The sequence below is a fragment of the Microtus oregoni genome, unplaced genomic scaffold (genome assembly GCF_018167655.1).
Source record: "Microtus oregoni isolate MIOR12 unplaced genomic scaffold, Mior012 000017F_ref0000208, whole genome shotgun sequence".
NCBI classification, from domain to species: Eukaryota; Metazoa; Chordata; class Mammalia; order Rodentia; family Cricetidae; genus Microtus; species Microtus oregoni.
Window position 1 is genome coordinate 9,961,544 of NW_024543076.1, and position 26,388 is coordinate 9,987,931.

The window sequence follows — 26,388 nt, forward strand, 5'->3', positions numbered from 1 at the left end:
CCATGGAGAATACCACCTCACCGGGAATGGGTTCACTGCTAGGATTTCGAGGAGACAGCATTTCTTTTGAACATCTCGAAACAGATTCGTCTGATATACACACCTGTGTTGCACGGTGAGCTCAGCATTGTTTGAGAATTTTAATTGTAGGTTTTCAGAAGACACTGAATGGAGTGGATCAGAATCTCATTAAGAGTAGAGCCTTGGATGCAAGATTTTTAAATGACATTTTACAGATTTTCAATTCTGTAATTATTTTTTTCTCAACATCAGAAAGAGCAACTCCCAGGAACATAGGACTGAAGAACTGCAGATGCTACCCTAATTTCCTGAGTGGGAATTTACATTTTGGCAAAATCCCCAAATCTTTCATATGCATATTAGTCTCCGTGAGTCACCAATCTTAATTTGATACACTTTTAATAAACTGATAGGAGTATCTGAATCATTTAGAGTGCTATACTTAGATACTATGCCCACTTCCAACCCCAGAAATTCTCATTTAATTGCCTGAGGTGAAGCTCAGGCAAGCAGAAGTACATTGGTACCTGAGTTGCTAGGTTGATTCTAGTATTTTAGTATAAGGAGGAGCCACAGGCACATGGTACACTACCAAGAGATGAGACCAGAGCTCAGTGGTCATGTTCATTTCATCCCATAGTCAGCCTTCACATTATGGAATAAATTGAACTACAAAGTGGGGAGGTGCAAAGTCCTGCTGAGCCCCGCAATGCCAGAATTAGTTTTAGCTGATTCAGAGAGAGGGTCCAAAAGTAAAAGGTTGTCCTGTCTCATAACCACAGTACTAATGGGAATCTATATCCAGTGCCCTTCAAAGGCCAGAGAAATGGGGACAGTCCCATTCTCTACAGTATCTATTTTAGAGATTTCTGTGACTATGTTTTAACTTTGATGTGACTGGTGTGTCATTTATTCCTTCAGTTATGACACATGAGATATGCCTACCCTCCTGCTGAAGATGTTCTGAAGTAAGCAGGAGAAGATGCATGTCGATGACTGATTGAACTTTTGAAACTGCCTCACTTCGAGTTGATAGTGGGAGCAGGTACTAAAAGAGCAGCCCAACTTTGAAATTTATGGGGAAGGAGACTTCCCACCATCAGGCAAAAATGCCTCAGCTTCCAATTGAGTAGTCCAAAAATAAACCCTCACTCCATTTCCCAAAGTAGTCTTTGCATTGTGAGTTTCTATAGTAATTATTATTCACGTGCTTTATTCAGTGGCTGATAATAGGACAAGTTATCAAATTCCTTTTTAAAAATTTTGTTATTCATTTTTCATACCAACCACAGTTCCCCCTCCCTCACTTTCTCCCTCTGCCCTCACCTTCCCCACCCCCATCCCCACCCACTCCTTAGGGAGGGTAAGGCCTCCCAGGGGTAGTCAACAAAGCACGGCATATTTAAGTCTCTTTATTATTTTATTTTGTATGTATCTGCATTTTCCTCTCTAAAAATTGTTATATTTTCAAAGCAGGAACACGCATCTCACATTTACAGATAGTTCCAGGCACAGTAGCGCATAGGTTTCCAGCAAACCAGAAAGTAATATTTCCCATGCTTGGGCTTTGCAACTTCAATTTTTTTTTCCTTTCATGGAAATTTTTTTCCCTTTTGCATTTAAAGAAAGGTGTTCTTTTTAGGATAATTATGGTGTATATTAAAATGTTCCAAATATAATAGACATGTTCTGACTATTTTAACAAGCACTCAAAGCTAGACTTTGAAGAAAAACACATATCACCGTTTTAATAGAAAATGGTCTACCTCCTGGTTACTCAAATGCTAATGAGTAGCAGTTTGCATGTCCAAGACTGAAAAGGCTATACAGCAGTTCACTCCCTAGGAGGCTTGATGTTATAGTCTCCATAAGATGAGGACAAAGTGTATCACTTGGAAACAAACAAACAAACTTGGGGCTCAGTACTTAAGAACATTAGCTGCTCTTACAGATTGCTCCTGTTCAGTTTTCAACAGCCCTGTCAGGCATCTCATAGTGGCCTGAATTCTGATTCAATGCCTTCTTCTGACCTCCGGGGCACCAGTATATTCACAGGCACACCCAGGCATACTGCCACACCCACACACATAATTAGAAAATAAATCTTTAAGAGCCTCTTTGATTTTTATTCATCATTTTTCAAGAAAGGGTACATGAAGTAAGCTCCATTGTGTATGGAAAAGATAATGCAAATGTATCCTTTCAATGCATATTCTTATTTTATTGATTTTTTTATTGAGCTCTACATTTTTCCCTGCTCCCCTTCCTGCCCCTCTCCTCCCTTTCAACCCTCCCCCATGGTCCCCATGCTCCCAATTTACTCAGGAGGTCTTGTCTTCTTCTACTTCCCATGTAGATTAGATCTTTGTATGTCTCTCATAGAGTCCTCATTGTTGTCTAGGTTCTCTGGGATTGTGATTTGTGGGCTGGTTTTCTCTGCTTTATGTTTAAAAACCACTTATGAGTGAGTACATGTGATAATTGTCTTTCTGTGTCTGGTTATATCACTCAAAATGATGTTTTCTAGCTCCATCCATTTTCCTGCAAAATTCAAGATGTTATTTTTTCTGGTGTGTAATACTCCATTGTATAAATGTACCACATTTTCCTATCCATTCTTTTTTTTTTAATTTATTTATTTATTAAGGATTTCTGCCTCGTCCCCACAACCGCTTCCCATTTCCCTCCCCCTCCCCTGATCAAGTCCCCCTCCCTCATCTGCTCGAAGAGCAATCAGGGTTCCCTGACCTGTGGGAAGCCCAAGGACTGCCCACCTCTATCCAGGTCTCGTAAGGTGAGCATTCAAACTGCCTAGGCTCCCACAAAGCCAGTACGTGCAGTAGGATCAAAAACCCACTGCAATTGTTCTTGAATTCTCAGTATTCCTCATTGTCCGCTATGTTCAGCTAGTCCGGATTTATCCCATGCTTTTTCAGACCTAGGCCAGCTGGCCTTGGTGAGATCCCAATAGAACATCCCCATTGTCTTAGTGTGTGGGTGCACCCCTTGTGGTCCTGAGTTCCTTGCTCGTGCTCCGTCTCCTTCTGCTCCTGATTTGGACCTTGAGATTTCTGTCCGGTGCTCCCGTGTGGGTCTCTGTCTCTGTCTCCTTTCATCGCCTGATGAAGGTTAATATTCCTGAGGATGCCTATGTGTTTGTCTTTGGATTCACCTTATTTAGCTTCTCTAGGAACATGAATTATAAGCTCAATGTCCTTTATTTATGGCTAGAAACCAAATATGAGTGAGTACATCCCATGTTCCTCTTTTTGGGTCTGGCTTACCTCACTCAGGACTTCTTGAATTTTGCATACAAATGGATGGAAATAGAAAACACTATCCTTATCCATTCTTTGGTCGAGAGGCATTTAGTTGTTTACATTTACAGGTTCTGGCTATGACAAACATTTGCTATGAACATATTTGAGTGCATGTCCTTGTGGCACGATTGAGCATCCTTTGGATATACTCAAAAGTGGTATTACTGGGTCTTGAGGAAGATTGTTTTCTAATTTTCTGAGAAATTGCCACACTGACATTTAAAGGGTCTGTACCAGATTGCATTCCCACCAAAATGCAGAAGTGTTCCCTTTTCCTTAGAACCTCTCCAGCGTAAGTTGTCACCAGTGTTTTTGATCTTGGCCATTCTTACAGGTGTAAGATGGAATCTCAGAATTGTTTTGGTTTGCATTTCTCTGATGACTAAGGATGTTGAACGTTTCCTTAAGTGTCTTTCAGTCATTTTAGATTCCTCTTGTTGAGGTCTCTCTTTAGGTCTGTACTACATTTTTTTTATTGAATTATTTGTTCTTTTGATGACCAATTTCTTGAGTTCTTTGTCTGATGTGGAGATAGTAAAGATCTTTTCCCATTTTGTAGGCTGTCATTTTGTCTTACTGACTGCTTCCTTTGCTTTATAGAAACTTTTCAGTTTCAGCAGGACCCATCTATTAATTGTTTCTCTCAGTGTCTGTGCTGCTGGGGTTCTATTTAGGAAGTGGTTCCCTGGGCCAATGCACTCAAGTGTACTTCTCACTTTCTCTTCTAAAAGGTTCAGTGTGGCTGGTTTCATTCAAATGGATCAATGCATATTCTAACACAGAAGGTATTAGATACAGAAAAGCACATGTCAACCATTGCTTATAGAGGTAGATTGTTCCAGAATACATTCAGTTTGCAATAAGATCAAATAATGTTCTCTCTTTTTTTCTATTTATAATTATGTCATTGAATATGTTTAGTATTCAAAAATATTTCCTGATAAGTGACAATTATTTACAAGAAAATTATGTGTGTATGTAGTGGTAGTAATAGCTGCTACATATCATGGTTTGTTTGTAGAGGTCAAAAAGAATTTTTTCTGAGGTTGTTTATCTTTACAGCATCTGGGTTGTTTTATGAACCCGGGTTATTAAAACTGGCATCAAGTATCCTACCCACAGAGCTATCTCGCCAGTGCCCACAAGGGATGCTAAAAGCAAAAATGAAAATGACCTAGAAAAGAGGGGAAATAAATGACCAATGTGAAAGAACAGAATAAAAGGGAAACAGTTTGTCAGTATGAAAGATTGAGATGAGTGAGGAGGAGCAGCATGGCTGTCTTGTGTGTGAAGTGACTGTCCAAGTGTCATATTGAACTCAAGGAGCAGAGAATTGAAAGTGTGCAGCAGGTAGGACATTGATGTGTGTGTAAGAACAGCTTCAGGTGGACAATTGAGGTGGAGAGGATGAAAAACCAATGGAGAAAAAGTGGTTTCTGCTGAGAACAAATATCCACAGAAAGAAGCAGGATAGAGAAGGCATTGGCCTGGGAGTATGGTTTTGTTATTGTTGTTGTTTTTGTGGTTTGTTTGCTGTTTTACTCAGGAAAAATAATTGATTTAGGGAAGGCTTGAACAATGTTAAACTTGTTGGATGTCGGAAGAGAAAAACTAAACTGAAAGAGCTTGAAGATAAAAAATTGGGTGTGAATCCAAATGTGTGTTCCTAAGAGGGAAATCAAACAAACCCTGAAATACTGAGATCTCTAGTTCTCTGTGACAATGGGGAATAGTGTACTTGCTGTAAGAGCAGAGTGTTTAAAAATGGAAATTTGGAGACAGGCAGTGGTGGTGCACGCCTTTAATCACAGCACTAGGGAGGCAGAGGCAGGCGGATCTCTGTGAGTTCGAGACCAGCCTGGTCTACAGAGCTAGTTCCAGGACAGGCTCCAAAGCCACAGAGAAACCCTGTCTCGAAAAAAAAAATGGAAATTTGGTAAGAAAGATGTCTGTTGATGATGAGCATATCTGATTTCAGGGGTTGGGGGATACTGGGACTATTTACTCCATTTTTTAGGGACACCACAAGAGCATGGAGCTGGGCTGCTGAGTAACTGAATGTTTTATTTAAACATAAACTTAGAAAAGCACTACATATTGCACAGGAGATGAATTTGCCAATATCGATTCAGTTCTTTAAAGATCAATGCTGTTTTTCTGAGTTTACAGTTATGTAAGCATCTTCTTCGGTCCTGCATCCTCAATGACGCTTTCATTAATATGTTCCTTGTTGAATAGAGTCCTTTCGTTTCTTTCATGTGTTTCTTTTCTATTTTTCTGTCCTCTGTATCTCCGTTGTGACTAACTTTTCTCCATATTGTGGTTATTTTTAAAGAAAAGGTGTCCCTTGAGGATGCTGCTTCGTTATGTTCTTCCTAGCAATTATTTCTTGAAAATTGAACATTTCATGAACGTCCTATGAATTTAGGTAGTCATTTTCCTCTTCTCCTGATAAAACATTTACAATCATGTAACATCATCCAGAATGCATGACAGAAATTGGGATGACTACTCTAACAACTAAAATAAATTTGCCCTGTAAATTTTGAGAAATCATATGATTTCATATGAAATATCATATGAAAGCACTGCGCACAGTCTAAGTGCGGTAGATATAAAGCAGCAAGAAAATTGTGTGCTCAGGATCTGTCTGAGAGTTACTATTAATTCGATGAAATGCCATGACCAACGATGCTTGGAGAGAAAATGGTTTATTCACATTTTACTTACACATCACAGTTCATTATCAAACCAAGTCAGGACATGAACCCAAACAAATCCTGGAGGCAGGAGTTGCTGAGACCATGAATGGGTACTATTGACTGGCTGTACAGGTTTGCTGAGCCTGCTCTCTTATAGAACCCAGATCCACTAGACCAGGGAGAGCATCACCCACAATGGGTTGGTCCTTCCCCTATCAATCACTAATTAAGAAAATGCCCTACACATTTGTATGCAGACCTATCTTATGGAGGCATTTTCTTAATTGAGATTCTCTCCTCTCAGATGACTTCAGCTTGTGACAATTTGACATAAAATTATGGAGCACAGAATCTTAGCCTACCTTATCATTTAGACTGGGAAATCTCTATGCTCACATTTAAATTCCCTGAGAATATTAGAATGAAGAAGGTATCCCTGTGGATATTTAATGATAAGTGTATAAGAAAGATGGAGGAATCTTCCCTGGAGTTTCTATCTTCGTTGCTTCACTGTAGATCTTATTAAATGCTTACTCTAATTTTCTCTTTTCTCTGCACGCCTTACCCCTACCTATATGAAGGATTGCTCTCCAGCTTGTACCTGGGTCTTAAGGAAAAAGATTAAACAGTCCCTTCTGTCCCTGAGGATATGGTTCAAGAGTAAACTCTTGTCTGGTAAAGCAAGAATCAGAAAGGCTTTTCACAACTCGTGAAAAAGCTAGATGTGTTCACAAACACTTTGGCCTGCCTTCCTAGTTGAAATAATGAACTCCATATTCAGAGTGAGAGACAGAGTTTGATAGATCTAAAAATCTGATATTCACATGTGTACATATATGAAAAATAAATTGAAGAGATTCCAAGGCCTATCTTTTTGACATTTCAGATGAGGATACTTTTAATCAAGTTGTGTTAACTGAAAATAAAACCAGCAACTGTCCCTTGTTCGGAGCCCTGTAAGGTGCCATGACATCTCTTCGCCACTGATGAACATACTCTCACAGAATGAACAGGGCTAGGAATCTAAATCTAATGATCCCTTAGGGCCTCTGCCTAGTATTTAATCCCTCTGCAAAGTTGATAGAATGTTTATCTATCAGAAAGTCGTGTGTGTGTGTGTGTGTGTGTGTGTGTGTGTGTGTGTGTGTGTGACAGGGTTTATCTGTAGCTTTGGAGCCTGTCCTGGAACTAGCTGTCCTGGTCTCAAACTCACAGAGATTCATCTGCCTCTGGCTCTCAAGTACTGGTATGTTCCACCACCGCCTGGCTATTGGAAAGTCTTATATTAGCAAGCCAGTCAAAAGCCTCTGCTGTATCAAAGTAATATTATATTTCACAACTCTTACTGAATTTTCAAGGTTATATGTATCTTAATAGATTTTACACTTGAAAGCATATGCACATTAAAGTTACATTTTATAACCCATCAGGCATCTCCTGACAAAGGTTTTTGTAGAATTAGGAGCGGCAGGGCTGCATCCCCAGCACCCCGGCCACCCGCAGGGCTAGCTTTACCCGAAATAACAACACACAAACTGTATTCATTTAAACACTGCTTGGCCCATTTCTATCTAGCCTCTTCTAGGCTAACTCTCACATCTGGACTAGCCCATGTCTAATATTCTATGTAGCACAGCTAGGTGCACTTACCGGGAAGATTCTAGCCTACATCCATCCTGGGTCGGAGTTTCATCGCGTGTCTGCCCAGGAGCCGGGAGCAATGGCGTCTCTGTCTGAGGAGTCTTAACTCACTTCCTCTTCCTCACAGCATTCTGTTCTGTTTACTCCACCCACCTATGTTCTAAGCTATGAGCCCAAGCAGTTTGTTTATTACTTAACCAATGAAATCAACAGATTGATATATGACACTCCCACATCAGGTTTTGATTAAATGTATGAGTACAGTTAACTTATAATACTTATTTGAAATTTATATACTACTGAATAGCATGGCTCTTCCCTATTCCTCTGACATAGCTTGATAAACAAATATTCAGTGAACTAGAGTTACAGTTTGATGCATCATCTTGAAAATGGTCATTGAGTCAAGTCTCTTATATTATCATACAATGGCTTTGCTCACAATTTGCTGGGTAAGACATACATAATCCAAACGTTAGCCACAAGTGTTGTAATATTTAGGGAAACAACAGAGTGAACACAACATACTAAGAATTCTGATTTGCTTTTATTTCCATTTGCACATGTTTATATTTGTTTCAACTTTAATTTTCTTAATGCATTCTACCTCTGTGAATAATATTTCATCCCATCATAGCTTCCCTGCAAGGCACATACAAAGCACGGTTTGGGCCACCAAATCTCCAAGTGTTTCTGAGTTATGTTGAGATGCCAGCATAGGCCAGTACTACTCACCGCATTTCCTGTTCATAAGGCCCACTCAGCCTGAAGATCTGAGACTACCATTTGATACTACAAGGAAGTTCTGTCCTTTATAATTATATCTCTCTCCTTCTGTACATTTTATTTTATTTTTATCTTCATAAAATATTTAATAATTTTAGGATATGCTCCAAAATTGCCTGAGATGTGGAAGAAGTCATGAGTTTAATAGTGAGGTTTCTTTTGTGTGTTTTCTAATACTGGAGAAACTCCAGAGGCAAGTATAAAACAGGAGTATTTATCCCCTAGGGATGCAAGATTTCCTTTCAGCCCTCAGGTGTAAGTCATACCACTTGAACTTAACCTTCTGCAAGGCTTGCAGCAGGCTAAGGTAATCCATTCTCTTGCTCCTGGACTTTGTTTCTGTTGTTTCTTGTTTGTTTGGCTTTGGTTTCTTTTCATATCTTGGAGACTGAGTCTCCTGTCGTCACCCAGGCTGGGTTTGGAACCCCCTGTCAGCCTTCATGCTTGTGACCTCTACCTCAACCAGCAAAGTATCTGGCGAGAGATAACATATTGAGGGAGGCGCAGAAAATCTATCTGTAAGGTGGTTTTCCAGATCTTGTCTCACTGACACAGGCAGGCATCCTCTCTGAAAAGTAAGGTAATCTTCATCAGTGAATCTCCCTCTTTCTCTTTTTCTGGGTTTTAGTTTGCTTTTTCAACTCCTGCCAAACAAATCAGCTGAAAGATTTCTTGTCTGAGAAGTGGCATGTTTGCTTATGGTAAGAGCTCATAGTCACAGTGGATATTTTATATTAGAAAAGTACTATCTTCTTGTCCTAGAAACAACCTAAGAAATTAAAGGAGTGAAACAATGTATTTTTAGTTTTACCTATCCCAAGCGTTCACTCTACAGCCTTCTCCACCAACCTGACATTGTCTCCCAACTCACAGATAAGCAATATTTTCAATAGTCCACTGTACCCTGGCCTTTTGATTTCTCTAATTACTTTAACTTAACATTAAATTACTGAGTGTTACATGTGAGCATTGGAGAATAAATATCAAATATTCTATAACATAAACTAGGAGGAATATTTTAGGACTTTTGTGAGACTATGCATGCCCATCTTCCCTTGCATTTTTTTCAGAATAAATAATGAATGAATTTAATTTCCAAGAATTTTTTGCTATGGATTTTTAATTCCAGCATGAAATAGATAAAGGTATCGCATGTTACAGTCTGCACAGGAACAGGAATTTAATATATGAATTGTCTGCTCATTCACTAGAATAATATCTCCTAAATAGCTTCAGTGTGTTCATAGACAGAGAACACCGAAAGCAGTAATTGGGAAGATATATCACTAGTCCAAATGTTCTTGCAGTCTCGAGATGGAGCCTGATGATTCTTCTCAACTCCCTGCCTAGTCACATTGGAGGATGAGATAATTACCGACTGACACTCACATTTTAAGAAGTCTAAACTATAAAGTTGTGGAGGATAGAGATGGATGGATAGCCTAATTAAACAGAACGAAGGCAAAGCATTTGCTAGAGCTCCCTGACACCATTATGTGTCTCCCATTCATCTCCAACAGCTTCTGCATGAGCAACTTGCCTGGAAGAAATTCATATTATACCATAAGGTAGAATACATATACGTGTATGTGTGGCTAGTATTTATGGGCAATTTGAACCAACATAGTCAACATTATTTTGTTTTGAAGAGAGTCTGTGTATTTGTTCCAGTGATTTTCAACCTTGTAAAAATCATTAGCAGCATGAAAATATATGAAAATAAATAATTTCCATATATAACACATGCTGTTGTGATAAAGAAGACCCCAAAACTCAGCACTGGACAGCAATTATATCTTACCCTTGAGGTAAATTCCCCAGGTAAACTTGGGAGACACTGACAAATAACCAGGGATCATTTCTCGATGAAGATCTTGCTGGGATACTTACCACAATAAGCACGAACCATGCAATATGTGGAGTCTGTAATAATACAGAAATTTTGTAAATGTTCACCGATACAAATATATTTCTTTTATTTTCCTTTTTTACCAATGTATTTGTATTACTGTAGTCAATATTATTTGCTAAGCCACAGGAGATTTTTCTCATACAAGAGATCAGCATTCCTGGTCATTGCCAGGATGACCTGGGTGAAGTTTACTCTGCTATGGTGTTTACTAATTCACACTGGCAAGGTAAAGCTGCCTTGTTCTGATCTTCCTGATATACACACCCCAGGTTACATGCCCAACAGCTGCCTTAAACCCATACCGGCTAATGGAAAATACTGCACATAATATGGAAGAAGGAAGCAAATCATCAATCATTGTGTAACTGGGTGGACAAAAACCTGGACAATTTTTGAATTCCTGATTTTAAGAGTTACAGTCATCTTTTGCTCACATTAGGTAAGCGACAATAGTCATTGTATATACATTTAAATGATTATAAAATTTCTGTATCAAAACAACTAACTTCCATGTGTTTTATGGTTCATGCACAAGGTGGCAACCATCCCATCAATATCTGCAAATCCCAGGGAAGGCTGGCAAATATAGGGCTACTTTTATGGCCAAAAAGAGGCAATTGGTTTCATGATTAATTAATGTTATTACTACATAACTATCTATAGGCATTTGATATATTCATGTTAATAATCTTCAGTTATTTTGCACAGAAATACATGTTTTTCTTTTGAGACTCTGAAAGAAAATGAACGCTGAAATTAAATTCTAAGATAGGATATTGGTAAAATGAGCTATAATATAATTTGTGTTAAATATTGTTATGTTATTATGCTATATACAATCCATATGTTACAGTACATTATATTTTAATAATGTTTGTATAAATCACATGAAACAAAATTTCTGCTGGTTGTTTAGAGTACTTAAATCTGGTTTTCTTACTTTAGAATTCTCATAATATTTAACTAATAGTAAATATTTGAGTTAATACTAATACATTTAACCAATTCAATTCTTACCATATTTTTGTCCCTATTCCAAAAGCTATGTATATGCATATGTGTAGATTTATATGTGTCCATATACCTGTGTGTGTATTTATATATATATATATGTGTGTGTGTGTGTGTGTGTGTGTAGATTTTTATATGTTTATATACCTGTATATGTGTGTGTGTGTGTGTGTGTGTATGGGGGGGATAGATATAACCACATATATCAAGTATTCACTCAATATTATGGTTATATTAATAAGGACTCTGTATTTTAAAATGTTTGTACATGATGTAATAGAACCTCAGATACTTTTAGTAACTTTTCCAATATAATAGTAGATGCAAGAATTGACTGCACAAAATTTAAACTTAGAGGTTAATTTTTTAATCAGTATGAAGAACAAAGATATAAACCAATAGTCTCTGTGAATGGCTGCTTTACTGTATACTTAAAACCATGTTCTATTATAAAAGTGTTTTTGTGTGCACAGTTTGATAAATCTCAATTTATGCTGTTTATACTTAGACACATACTTTTGAGCTCATTGTCATAATCCAAATATACAGCAATACAAATTTTTTATAAAGTCCATGTCAAATATAATTTGTTTCCCACTCAATATTCTGCCAGAATATAGATTCATAATTAATGGATTCCCAGTAAAGTTTTTGACTACTCTATATCACAGCTCTTCACTGCTGTATCTCTAATTTTCCATTCTTTTCACTTTACTAGATCACATGCTTATTTAGTTCCTTCTGAGGAAGATGAGATAGAATATTTCTTAAATATTTTTGTTGTGATAATGAACTGCTTTGGGATAATATTCTTGTACACTGTAAAGATTTGTCACTCATATTAGTTTCATAAAGTGCCAATTGGTAGCTAGTCGGGCAGAAAGTAGAGGCAGGTGGCCAGACTAAGAGAATTCTGGGAAAAAAACAAAGAGTCTGTCTCCAGCAAGACATAGAGGAAAACTAGTTAGCATGCTTTAGTGAGAAAGGGTACCAAATCACATGACTAAACATAGGCAAGAATTACGGGTTAGTATAAGTTGTAAGAACTAGTTAATAATAAATCAGAGCTAATAGACCAAATAGTTTATAATTAATATAAGTCTCTCTTTGTTTCTTTGTGATTGAATGGCTATGGGACCAGGTGGGACAGAAACTTCCATTTACACTAAACTCACTGAATTATAAGACGCTAAACTATCTTAGGTATCCCCAGTTATTTCCCAGTAACAAGAGTGCCAAGTCCCCAGGCCAGCACATCATAAATACCACTGGTCTTTACTGGACTCATTTTTTCCTGCTTGCATTAAGTTCATTCTTAGGGAATTTTAATCTGAGCTGAGCACATTGCTAAAGATGTGGTTCATTTCCTTACTTAATAATCATTAAAGTTATATATAAGTACTATTTCCATTTTTTTATTCAGTGACAGTTTCATATATATATATATATATATATATATATATATATATATAATGTTTTGAGTAAATTTACCCCACATTCCTACACTCAAATTTCTCTCTGCCCCCTAGAACTGTTCCCACCTAATTTCATGCACTCTTGCTCTTTTACAATGTCTCTCTCTCTTCCTCCATCTCTTTCTTGAGTCCACAGAGTCCATTTAGAGCCCATTTAGTGCTGCTAGTATGTGCATGAGAATAGACCTTCTATCGAACATGGCAGTCTCTCAAGAGTCACATTCCCCCAAAAAATTGGTTTTCCCTCCTCCCAGCAGACATGAACTGCGAATAGCTTAGAACTTAGATCATAGAAGAGAAGTAAGAACTAATATTAACCTGCTAAATGTACATAGTATTAAACCAACTCTTAAAGACTTAACTATATAGTTACTACCTTTATCTGCTGGTGGAAATAAGGTAAAGAATTTTAATGTGACGGTCAGAGAATTTGGGAAAGACTATAGATATGAATCTAGAAGTTATGACTCCAAAAGGAACCCCAACTAACTCCCAACTCTAAGTCTGTGCATTATCTTGAGGCTATTACACCTGTTTAACATGAATTCTCCTAGGCTTTGTAGTTAAATGAAGGAATTGTTTTCTTTGAAACCACTGCTTACTCTAAGGTTGAGTGTATAAGAGCCATACTACAGTAGGAGAATAGTGATGCCGATTATGGAACCAAGTATTAAATACTTTCCATTTGCTCAGCTCTGGGATAATGACCTGTTTACAGCTTGGTCTGTAAATCCTCAAAACTCTTGAGTAAATAGTATTGCTATAATTTCATAGCTACAGAAGCTTGACCACAAATAGAATTAATCATTTATCTCAATTAAACTCCTAATTTCATGGCCATGAGCCAAATTCATGTTTCACCCCAAAGTTTTAAACAACACCTTTCTTTCAGTGTTTATTAATCATGCTACTCTTTCACAGACATTACCTAATTTTGTTACTACTTCAGTTCAAAGTAGGATGCGCTACTACACAGAAAAAATGGAGTGGAGTTTTTAAACGTAAGTTATCAGTATCGCGGTTAATGTATAATACAGTCCTGTTTGTCTACAAGGCCTAAGTTTTTCCTGTACCTTAATCTCTCCAGGTCATTTTCTAGAACTACAGTTACCATGGTCACACATTGCTTACTGCTCATTCATATACTCATGTAATACACAGATGTTGCACTCACTCTTCTCCACACTGTCATGCCAGAATAGTAGTGAATTAAACAGTTCTTCTCTCTTGAAGCTTTTGATTTAATGAGAAAGGCAGATATTAATCAACTCATATAAATATATAATTGGAAATTGTAATCAAATACTGATTCAGTTTGAAGTGGAAGGGTCTAGGAAGCTCCTTCTCGAGGCACAGCAATTGAGCTGAGATCTGAAGGAGTAATCATTAAATATGACCATAAGAAGGTTATGATCTGCATCCCCAAATGCCTTTTCTAATCACTTTTGAAAAAAAGTTTTGTGGTTCCTTCTCATCTACTGGTGAGACTTTCTTTATTAAAGGAGTTTCTTTTTTTAAAAAAAGTTTGTCTTCATAATGTGAACAATGATAGCAATATCATATACTGTTGCATGAATTTTACTTATTTCAAACAACATTCTCCTGAGTGCTAGGATGACGTGCATGCATGCATTGTGCACCAACTCTATATTTTGTTCATTTAGTTAGTATTTAGTTAAGTCTTGAATTTGTACAGAGTTCACTCTTGGCCTTTTCACTGCAGTGGTAGGAACAGAGGTTAAATGTTCTCGTCATGTAGTATGATTATAACAATGTACACTTTTATTACATACAAGACCACACAAAGGATACTGCATTGGACCTTGTTAATTGATTTGGGTGGGAGCATGTCTTGTCTTTTGATTCTGACTTCTTTGTGACAAATAGTTCTTCAATGTCTTTGGAGAACTGATTTTCCTGAGAGACCCATGCATACCACAATCTTGAGATACATACTCTCCTAAATTCAGAAGTATAGGGGTTGTAAATTACCAACATCTTCACCTATGTCAGGTCATCTCCAGATTATATGAAATACCTTATATGGTATACCTGTCATGTATATAGGTGTCATACCACATTGAATAGGTAATGATGACCAGAAAACAAAGATAGCTCTGGGGCCTGTGTCAGTGAGAATACAAGACTTTTCCATGCTTTGACATTCATCCAGCAAAATGCTCTGTATGGAAACCTTGCAGACATAAGAACATATGGCATTCAGTGAGGGTTATGTTTAGTAGATAAATTATTTGTTTTACTTAATTAATAATGGAATGGTTGCAATGGCTACCATTTTAGAGAGACATTGTTTTTCTCTTTGTGTGTAAGTGGGAAAACATAAATGACATACCATAGATCACATCTGAAGGAATGGTGAATTAAACACACACAGGAACAGTCAGCTAGGAGTAGCTTAAATACGAACCAGCCAGCCCCTCTGTTTTCAGTACCCCTAGCAATGTGACCTGGAAGGTGGTTGAGAGAAAGGTATTTTTGTGTTAGGAAGGCTTGACAGACTAGACCAACACTTTCCATCTCTCCTCATGAACTAATGTACTCTTTGTCACCCAGAGTCCTGTGCCATTGGTGGAAGACCCTCATATTCTCTTCCCAAACAAACGTGAACATGCTATTTTACACAGATTAGATTCAACTGATCTGGCATTCTGTACATACATTCAGAGCAAGGATTAGCTAAAGCTGACAGATAGAACTCATCACAGACATGAGGCCACCACAAGAATCATCCTATAATTCACAAAACATGACATGGTGGACAAATGTTTCCTTGTTAATTAAAGAATCATTTTATGTGGGAGATGTGTTCAACAGGCATGCATATTTTTCTCCTGTGAATGTTCATTTGTAATCTGTTTCTGTGAAACACAGTATATTAAAAGTTTTGTGGGTTTTTTTTTCTATACTGATACCTATGTCATAGAGTTCAAGTCTTACACTTCTATGGTACTTTATCTCAGAGTATGGTTATTCTTGTCCCTATGCAACATCATTTCTGCCTATCTGTACTTCATTCCAAGTCCCCTTATGTTGAGACGGGAATGTGACTTTTGTTTTCTTCAAATGTAAACATTAAAAATACACTGAGAACATTTCTGTGGATTTTCATTCTTGCTTCCTTGTTTCCATTTTTTTCATCCTAGTGAATAGTAAGTGACTGAAATATAATTCCTGCTGCAGCCTTTCTTACTGAATCATATACTGACAATATCCCATTTTAAAAATGCATGTGTTATAACTGTGTCTGCATGGGGTGATAGATGTGGTGCACTTGCTACCTTCTGTAATTTTCAGAACAGTTGGTTTTCATTATACATCTTTCCCTCATCCTCCACCACCCCGCAAACACATAGATAGATGCAGCCCCCTGAGGTACCCGTTCGCCTCTCAGACCTCCAAACAGACCAGACAGCATCTAATAATTGGGAAGAGTGACAGTGGGAGGACAGGCTCATTAAAACAGTTGAGCAGGACTAGTCAACACCCTTGGGAATCTGAAACAGATTGTACAAGACAAAGACAGACCAGTTAACCACTGCAGCTCTCTCCTCAAGCCTTGTGTACCTTAAGGGTTATTTCTTTAAATTCTTGCTATCGATAATGACAGAGAAGAAAAATATATACATTAACTTTGAAAGCCCTCCATGTGAGAAGACAGAGAATGAGAGGAGTTGGGTACCACCAGTAGAATTCAGACATTTATCTGATGGTCAGTGGGGGGGGGGGGGGCACTGACCTGGAGTAAGTTCTGAAGTCTGAATTAGATGCTATGCTTCCCAGACATATATTTTTACTTTCATAAATATCCCCCATGCCACTAAGGACCATTCTAGTTTAGTGGATTAGTACATAATTACTTTGGAGAACACCTTTTTAAATACAGTTGTATTTTTTAATTAAATATTGATTTGTGGGTTTGGAGAGAGAGCAGTATGCCATGAATGTCACAGAGACAAAAATCCTCATTCAGTTCTAAAACCCCAGAAGCTGACATGGGAAAGTTCATCTTTGTTTATTTCTAAACTAAGCTTTCCAGCTTTGTTTTTCATGTTTGTCATTCTGTTCCTTGAAAAGCTAAAATAAATTTTCCTTAGTAACATTAATTACATTTAAATACCATTTTTGGTATCTTCATATCTAAATATAAAGGTTCGGTTCATCCAGATAAAGTTATTTTTTAAATCATCACTGAATTTCAAAATGTTTGAATAATTTCAAAATATTTGAACAAATAACTGCTATAATGTCTTTGCTATTTAAACAGTCGTTAATACATCTATTTCCCCTCTCTATTGGGGGAGGGGGTCAGGCACTCATGTGTATCTGTCTGTATCTGAATTTTTCTTTAAAATATGTACCCACAAGTGATTTTATACATTTAAAAACAGGATGAAACTCTCCTTATGAAAGACCGACTGGACAATGAAAAAAGATACTGATTGACACTGTTAAAGTATAAGAGGAAATGGCCTATCTTCCAAGCCAGAAACACATGGATGCTTCTTAGGAAAGCTCATTACTCTGGAGGTACATAACTCCTTCCCTTTCTCTCATGCTGTTGTGCAGAAGCATTTGTATGTGATATTTACTGCCTAAGAAAAGCCAAAATGTTATTTCTAATGCATTGAATGAGGATCCTGGAAGTTGTCTCTGCATCCTAATAGGCAAAATCGTGAACAAACAAGAATTCATTCAACAATTTTGTCTACATCTGGCAGAGAACTGAAGTCACACAGGAAGCTAAACAGAAGGGATGCAGGGAACCACAGCTTATTAACATAGAAACCCATAAGCATGAAGTTTTTAGACTCAGTCTCTGATAGGAAAATGTAGATAGATGTTGAAAAACTACTGGAGGCTTAGGGAAGACCAGTTCCAAAACTGAAAGGTTAAAATTTCAACAGGGTCTTACAATGGAGCCATCAGGACCATACATGCCCTCTTATCTATGTATTGTCTGCTAGGATCTCACATTGAAGTTCAGTGAAAAGTCATTTCCTTTTTAAGGCAGGAAGAGGGGAAATTCGATCAAACACATTGTTTTGCAAAAAAAGTATAGGAATGAGTGTATGTTGTAGTAAAAGGAAAAATTCAAAGCAAGAAATCTAAGTTTACAACTAGAGAGGTTAGAAAAAGATGAGCAATTTAAATATAAAACCAGAAACATAAAAGAATAAAGATCAATGCAACTAAAAATGAGAAATCAATAGAGAAAATCAATGAAATAAAAAAAGTCCTTATTCCACACTACCTAAAATTTATAAGTCTCTTACCAAACCTGGAGAACTAAAAATATATGTAAATAAAAAATAAAGAATGACTCATTTCAGACATTAAAGATTCTGGGTTGGGGAATGGCTCAGTGGTTTAAGGTTCTTGCAACCAATTACTCCTGCCCACCTGACTCAGATACCTTGAAAACACATGCCTGAAGGGGAGAGCGGAGCCCTGCTTGTCATCTTCTGACCTGCACATACAAACTTTGGCAGCTATGAGTCTCCACATACATAAGAACACAAGCACACACAGAGACACATACACACAGACTCACACATACACAGAGACACACACAAAGACTCACAGAGACACACATACTCATTTTAACAGAAAGAAAGTCGATGGTAACCTAGTTACTAATAAACAAGCTACACCTCAATGGTTAGAAAGCTGAGGCGGGATTTTTCAATTTTTGAAACCAAGACATATAGTCTGGCCTTCCAAACTGACATAGGAAGCAAGAGACCATCCAGAGAGGCCTTAATTTGCTGACAATTATTTTTGGATCTGACTTATGTGTACATGGAGATTTTTTATCAGATATCATCAAGCATAAATCACCATGGTCCGATCAATAAAAAGTAAATTGATTATGACAGAATTTATATTGAAACTTGAAGTATCCTTTAATCAATCTGTTGAAGACAAATTTTTAAATGGTCAAAGGAAAAAGGTGTGGGCCTCTTTCTGAGAGACAAGGTAACATTTTATTTGAAATCTAGAGAATCATAAAATACCACGACAGCTAGAAGTACCCTGGACTTTCAACACTGAATGGCTTTCTATAGTTTCGTGATTATGTGAGCTCCCTCTAACAAGATGACAATCAAGAGTTGCAGTGAGCTTGAGATGTATTACTTGATACATCCAACATCAGCTGTTTCCTTCCATCTTTCTTATTTGTATTTCATTTAATACAAGCAGAGTAAATGAAATTATATGTAGGTATTTTTTAATGATAGCAACTATGGTTTTATAGACAAACACCTCAACTTCTGAATACAAAGGCGATTGTGGCTTTGACAGAGGTGATTCTGGGTAAAAGAACATCCTAACTATTTGGAAAAATGACCCTTGTTAATTTAGCTATTTAGTTTGTAAAGTGAAATTCTACTTTTAGTAGTGAACCTCACCACAAAAATAACCATTAAAGATAGAAATACATAGCAGAAGAATGGGTGTCGTGATAACATGAGGAAGCAGAAAGCCGGTCTAAGAAGAACTCCAGGAAGAGGAAATGAGGGCAGAGTTCTAGATCATTATCTTACATCACGGTCTCTGGTTTTAAATTGAATTTCCACACTACTTGCCTTTTGAGTTCACTTGGCGTACTAATCAGTCCAGGAATGAAAGGTGACTTGAATAGACAAAAGTAACATTAAAAGGTTTTGGAATAAAAGCTGTGGATTACTCCTAAGATGCTCCTGAGCAACAAGCTCAAAGGCACAGAAGAGCACAGTCTATCTGCCAGAAAATAAGAACTCAGACCATGGCACTGTTTTCGTGAAAGACATATATTGCTTCTGACAAGCCAAAACACAGCCTTTTTCTCTTTTTCGCTTCTTCTTCTTCTTCTTCTTCTTCTTCTTCTTCTTCTTCTTCTTCTTCTTCTTCTTCTTCTTCTTCTTCCCTTGTATTAACTCCTTTTCAGTGAAAGCAGACATTTGATTAATTAAAGAGATTTTAGGTTTGATCTTAAAAGTATTTAGTGTCATTTCCTTGTAAAATCTCTTTCAATGATACATGCTTGCAATAAAATTTCCTAGCCTAGGCTTGAAGTCAAGTTTAGCAGTTATGCCTATATACCGGCTCTTAATTCTCCTGTCCCAACTGTCCTTGCCAATTTAATTTGTTCTTGTGTTGGAATGTAAACTTTATGAAAAGAGAATATAGTTAGAATCACTGGGGTTTTTTTTATCTTTACAGATGATTAGAAATAAATTCAATTACGGATTCATTCACTGTTCAGTAAAGAAAAGACTAAGTTCTTGTGAAGTATATTGAAGATTTTAAAGTTGGGATTCTATCTTTAGGTTTATAACACCTAAAGAATATTTGCTGTTTGACTTCACATAAATCCATGTCGCATAAGAGAAACACAGTTCAACTGTCTGCCTTTCCAGTACTGCCACTTAGAGCAATCTGGGAAAAGGAAGCAAAAACAAAAAAATTAAACCGTGACCTCAGACCCTAGTGACAAGAATGGAAACTACTTAGATTTCTTGCTACAGATTATTTGGCGTCAACCACTATTTCAGTAATTAACTGGGAACACACAGATATAAAATATTATTATAGCTCACAATACATTTAAAAATAGCTGAGTAAAGAAGGAGACTGACATCCAAAGGAAGCCAATAGTTTGTTATGTACAGTGATTAATATAAAGGAAGGAATACAAAGAAAGCCAGTTCCAAACTACTATGCTGCTTTAGGAACTGTAATAGGAATATTAGAATAAAAAGGATGCAGCCAAGAAAGTCTAATGTGCTCATAATTCTTCACACAAATGGCTCAGCTATTTCTCCCATCAACCACATATCAACATTTTAACTGACAAAAAGAAAATCACTATGAAATCAAAATTATCTCCTTACTCTAGAAATTTTTGGACATAAGTTTTTTATTTACTCCATAGGTTGTGGTGAAAGTTTTCTTCATTCATTCAGAAACACTGGCAGCTAATTGTCAGCACTATAACACACTTAAGTGCACAGTTATAGATAGGATAGGCATATACACTCTTTTACCAAAACTTACTACTAAGACCATTGAACATGTGTATCTTTTCATTGTTTGATTGATTGGTTACCATCTTTCTGCTATCTACTTAATGCATGTATGTTTGTGTTTTTAAATATATTCCTTGAAGTGAAATTGTTTCTGATAATCTTTTTAAAGGTCAGATACTCTTGATCAATAATCCTGGTAAGAGGTTGTACATATGCACATTTCTACCAAGAATACATACATGAGTACCTTCTTTCCTCTTGCATACATTGTACATTATCATTGAAACATTTGATAATTGGTGTGTATCAATTTTTGAGTTCCCTTGCACACTTAGGGAAATCGAATGCTTTTCATATATTTATTGCTTAGTTAAGAAAAGTTGTAATGACTATAATAATGTTTTTCATAAACACAATGACATTTTTTACAGCAGGGCTTGCCTGCAACTATGCCTTCTGGTTATAAATAGCTCTATTCACTATCAAGGCAATCACAACAAATGAAATATCTTCTTTGTCTGTCCTTTTATAGGAATGCTTGGTTTTCTGCATTAGACTTTGAGCTGACAGAATGTACTGATAGTTAAATGGTTACTGTACACTAACAGCTTCTTAAGCTATGTTAAGAACAGGCTAGAACCATGAAATACTTAAAAGTAAGCCATGTCCTCTCATTTATGGGACATTGTGGTATTCACATACTCCATTTGGAAAAACAGAGTCTAAACTATGTAGTGTCCCATGTGTGACCTTTGCCATCATTGCCTTTCCATCCTTCATCATCTGGTCCTCACCAGGTTCAATTCAGCAAATTGAACTTCCAAGACTAACTTTCAAAGATGAACCACCTACACCTGAATTGTAGTTCTGCTTTATCAGCAGTGCAGTTGAGCTGGCCGCACTTGAGCTTCTTCATTTGAAAACTGGAGCAAAAGCATCATATAATTGTGAATGTGTGAGCAGGTAGCTGCAGCTTTGTAGGCATGATTGTAACTGCACTGCAGAAATATTGTTCAGATCCATATGAGCTAATACTTCAATGAGTATAGCCTGCTGACATGTAAAAAAAAATGATAGTGATATGGGTTTCAGAGTACGTAGTTTATTATTTGGTGTGTGTGTGTGTGTGTGTGTGTGTGTGTGTGTGTGTATACTCTATTTCCACCATTTAGATGCTTACAACATAAGGAATATCAAAGCTAAAAACATACCAATATAAATCCCAAGTAAAATGTAACAATGATAAATGCCTATCTTTAAATTCTGTAGTCCTGGGTAGGTAAATAATTTTGGAAAGCTACTAGGTGTTGGTGCATGAGAAATAAACTAAATAAAATTTCAGGTGTTCATTGAGATGACTAGGAACTATATGTTCATTAACAATCATTGACATGTTCCTGCTAAGTCACTTCCGCCCCCACAACTTCGCTAGCATGATGAGCTTAAACTCTTCAGAGCTGTAAGACAAAACAGACCTTCCCGCCTCTAAGTTGTTTGTGTCAGCTGTTTGTCAAATGAACAATGAAACTTATATTCAAGAATTACCATCATAGAAATTCTTGAGAATGTCAGGGAAGCTCACTGAGGCTGTCTTTGGACAAAGTTTGTGTTGAGGGTATAGCAGATGTCTCTGCTCTTACACTGGGTTCTCTTCAACAGCACAATCTACAATCAAGCCTCTTTTTAATTATTCTGAATACTAAAACCTCTGTATCTATCTTAATGACAATAATGGTCCAGCAAATAAGATATTTTTTAAAAATACTGTAGTAAAACTAAAAAAGACAGACTATAGTTAGAGCTCACTCGTTTTGAGCACTAGCTGTTCTTGCCAAGGACTCATCTTCAAATCTCAGCACCTGTGTTCAAATCTCAGAACCCGTATGATACAGCTCAAAACCATTTGTTGATTCGGTTCTAGAATATTTGATGTCTTCTTCTGACCGGAGGCACCAAATATGCATGTTTTACATAGACACACATGCAGGTAAGATATCCACACCCATAATAAATACATAAGTACAGAAGTAAACAAATAAATTTAATATAAATAATACTACAAAGGCAAATTAGGAAGCAAATCATAATAAACTTGTGGGCTGTGATAGAATTGTAGCTGTGGCAGCAACTTTCTTGTGTCTCGTGACTTTTGCATAGTCAATGACTTAGAGATAGTGAGAGAAAATGTAGTGTGTGTAAGAAGGAGGGGTGAGGAAAGTCGCTTTGATAGTAGTGTGCTTGTGTGTGATGCCTCTTTATAAAGGCAAATATGACAGCTCATAGAATTGATTAGTGTTAAAAAAAAAGAGTTGCTTTGAGGCTGTGAATGGTTTTGCAGCAGCAGAGAGCTTCCTTTTCAGAGTGGAGAAGGAAGAATGGATGTGAAGGTCAACAAATGGAATGACACCTAGAGAAGCATGACAGATAGAGCAGAACAAATAAACCAAGAAAGGGGAATTCCAAAGACAACGCACATTTCCCTACTTTCCAATTTCTTGAGGTTGTCTCCTCCAAACAGTTTTAAAAAATACCAACTTTTCAAGAACGGAGAGCAAAATGCTCTTGAAACTTATTTCAGCAATTTTTCCTGATATGAAACGATGAAGGCCAAACCCATAAATGGCAGTTATTAGGGGCTAAAATAGCCAACTGACATTTCAGAGGTCAAGTGCTGAATTGGAATTTATAGACAATTACCTGAGTCTAGGGGACTTTCGGAGAAAAACAGTTTGAGCAATAGGCAAATAGTAATCCTATTAGCCAAAGGTTATACTGTCTTATCTTGAAACACTTTGTCCTGGTGTCCAATCACTATACAATAATTCCTCTAATTTTTTTCAGATTAAAGAAACATACATTTTATCTCTGTGTAGGCCAGAAATACAGGCAAAGCCTAACCCTCTCCTTTCTCAAGATCATGCAAGATTATGTGGTGGTTCAACTGTTGTTTGGTTGGTTTTGACATTTGGTTTTATGGAGGCATGATTTCCAACTGGCTTTGAAATCCATCAAGTGGAAAACAACCTCAAACTCTGGATCCCATATCAGATATATCTCTAAACTCTATCACATCTGCGACATAGAACTGAAAAAGACACACAAAAATGCACACAAATAAACTACAACTAACCTGACCAAATTTGTGTGGGTGAATTTTATTAAAGCCATTACCCTAGTAGTGATTTTAGAGTTGCATTTGTTTCTTTTCCTATTGCTGTAATAAAATGCCCTGAAAAGGCCAAGTTAAGGAAGAAACAGACTATTCCAGCTCACTGTGTACAGATAAAGTCAAGAGTGTCAGGGAAAGTCAGAATACAAGGGCATTCATAACCAGGAAACATGGATCAAAGAATGCATGCTGCTGTTCAGTTTATATTCTCACTTAGAAAGTCTAGGATTCCAGGCAGAGAATGGTGGCACTCCCAATGGGCAGGTCTCATCACCCCAATTGATTCAATCAAAACAGTCCCTAGAGTAAACTCAGAGGACCAACTCACAGTTGATTCTAGATTTGGTAAAGATGACTGCCTCTACTCCCATTGCAGTATGTGTTCCATCATTCCTGGTAAAACACACATGAACACACACACACAAACACACACACATATATATTAGGAGGCAGCATGTTCATTCCCAGTTGCCCAGATCCATAATAACCACATAGGAGCTATATTATTTAAATCACCACTTGGGCTATTAGCTCTAGTTTCTTATTGGCTAGCTCTTACATCTTAATTTAACCCATTTCTATTAATCTGTGTATCCCCAAGTTGCTGTGACTTACAGGTTAAAGTTCTGTCTAGCGTCTGTCTCTGCTGGGGCTACATGGCTTCTCTTCACTCTGCCTTCTTTCTCCCAGAATTCAGTTTAATTTTCCCCACCTAGCTCTGTTATACCCTGCTATAGGCCCAAAGCAGATTCTTTCTTAATCAATGGTAATCACAGCATACAGAGGAGAATCCCACATCATCTATTTATATATATATACACACACACACACACACACACAGAGCTAGGTACTGAAACAAGGCTTTTTTCCATGCTAACCAAGTACAGCACCAATGATTTATAGCCCCATGACTGTTTTTTGAACTCCAGGCTTCAGACAAGATAGGCAAGGACTGATAAACTGATCAACATCCCAGTCCAGACTGTGTTCTTAACCTGAAAGCTCAGAGTCAATTGATTTACTTTAGAACTCGTGTGTTTGGTTGTAAACTTCCCTTTATTCAAGGTGCAGGATTCAAGGGTCTTGACTTCTTGCTCTGCTGAGTAGAGACATCCTAAGATCTATTAACTGTGTTCAGCTATGGAAGGGAACTCATAAATCCCAAACAATACTTGATATTCTCAGCCATACGGGTTTCCCTCACTTAGGTACCTGTTTCATAAAGGCAATACTACTAGAATGGATAGAAACACTCATATTATAATACAATATCAAAAGATCATGCAATTACCGCCCATTAGTTTTTCCAGAATCTATCAGACTGACCCAATCTCAGGTCTCTTCCACAATTAAGGGAAGGTAGTCTCAAAGCCTTCATCCCAGCAGAGGAGGGTTCTTGTGATTGACCCTAGAGTTATCCCATATAATCAAAATAAATCAAAATAACCTTTTGAGAAAAACAAATAGAGGGAACCAGACAGAAATGTATGGTCTAGGTTGTTGTGTAATTAGATTAAAGTTTCAAAATAGAGCTAAAAATGTGGCTCTTAGCAGAACCTGAGCAGAACCAGAGGGTAATGCAACCAACCAATTCTTTTTTATTCTGCTTGCTTGGTTGTTTACACAAATGTCGATGTATCTGCCTGCTGGTACTTCCTTGTGTTGACGATAAATTAATGTGATAATTAGTTCTCATTGTTTAAATGATTTTATTTTAATGAGGAACATACCTCCTAGTCTTTTGAATGGCAGATACACCTGCATCCTTCCTTGGGCAATTTCCCATATTGAAACCACATCACCTGAAGCGGTGACACTCTCCATTTAAAGCAGTGTGGTAACAGATAACAGTGACAGCATGAGATTTCAGGGCTAGAAAGAGCCTGAGGCGAATAGATTATGTTTAGGCACTGACAAAACACAGACACATTATTCAGTTTTTGCCCAAGCAAGTTAATTTATTCCAAACTTGTGAAGCTTTGTTTTGATAACTTCCAAGCTTGTTCTAGGCTCAGCGCTTGCTTGACTGAGAAGTATTTCCTTCTCAGCACTCCCTTTAGTCACTACAAATTCTATTTTGGGGACTAATGAGCTGAGATCATAGAGTGAGCCCTTAACGGCAGGGTCATGGTGCTATACATTGTATTCTGTGTATCTGTTCCAGCATGTGCATGAAGGGTCATGATTTAGTGTGTATGTAATTGGAACAATAAGCTTATAGCTGTTTAAAGGGATTGAAATTTGGTCCAAAATCATAGAAGATTACTCCATGTTGACGATTATTTTAAAGACTTCTAATCACTTGTCTTTCTTTTTCTGCT

At 37.2% G+C, this 26,388-nt stretch overlaps 1 protein-coding gene across 5 annotated transcripts in view; it reads left to right on the plus strand.

The window, feature by feature from the left end:
• The window catches only part of Lingo2 (leucine rich repeat and Ig domain containing 2), a 1,050,166-nt gene that overhangs the window by 411,072 nt on the left and 612,706 nt on the right, over nucleotides 1–26,388 (plus strand). The window contains exon 3 of one of the 5 annotated variants that reach the window (XM_041667315.1): nucleotides 17,278–17,416. The exons of the other annotated variants lie outside the window; for them this stretch is intronic. The gene's annotated coding sequence lies outside the window, so the exon portion shown is untranslated. The remainder of the gene's footprint in view (nucleotides 1–17,277; nucleotides 17,417–26,388) is intronic. 5 annotated transcript variants of the gene reach the window in all.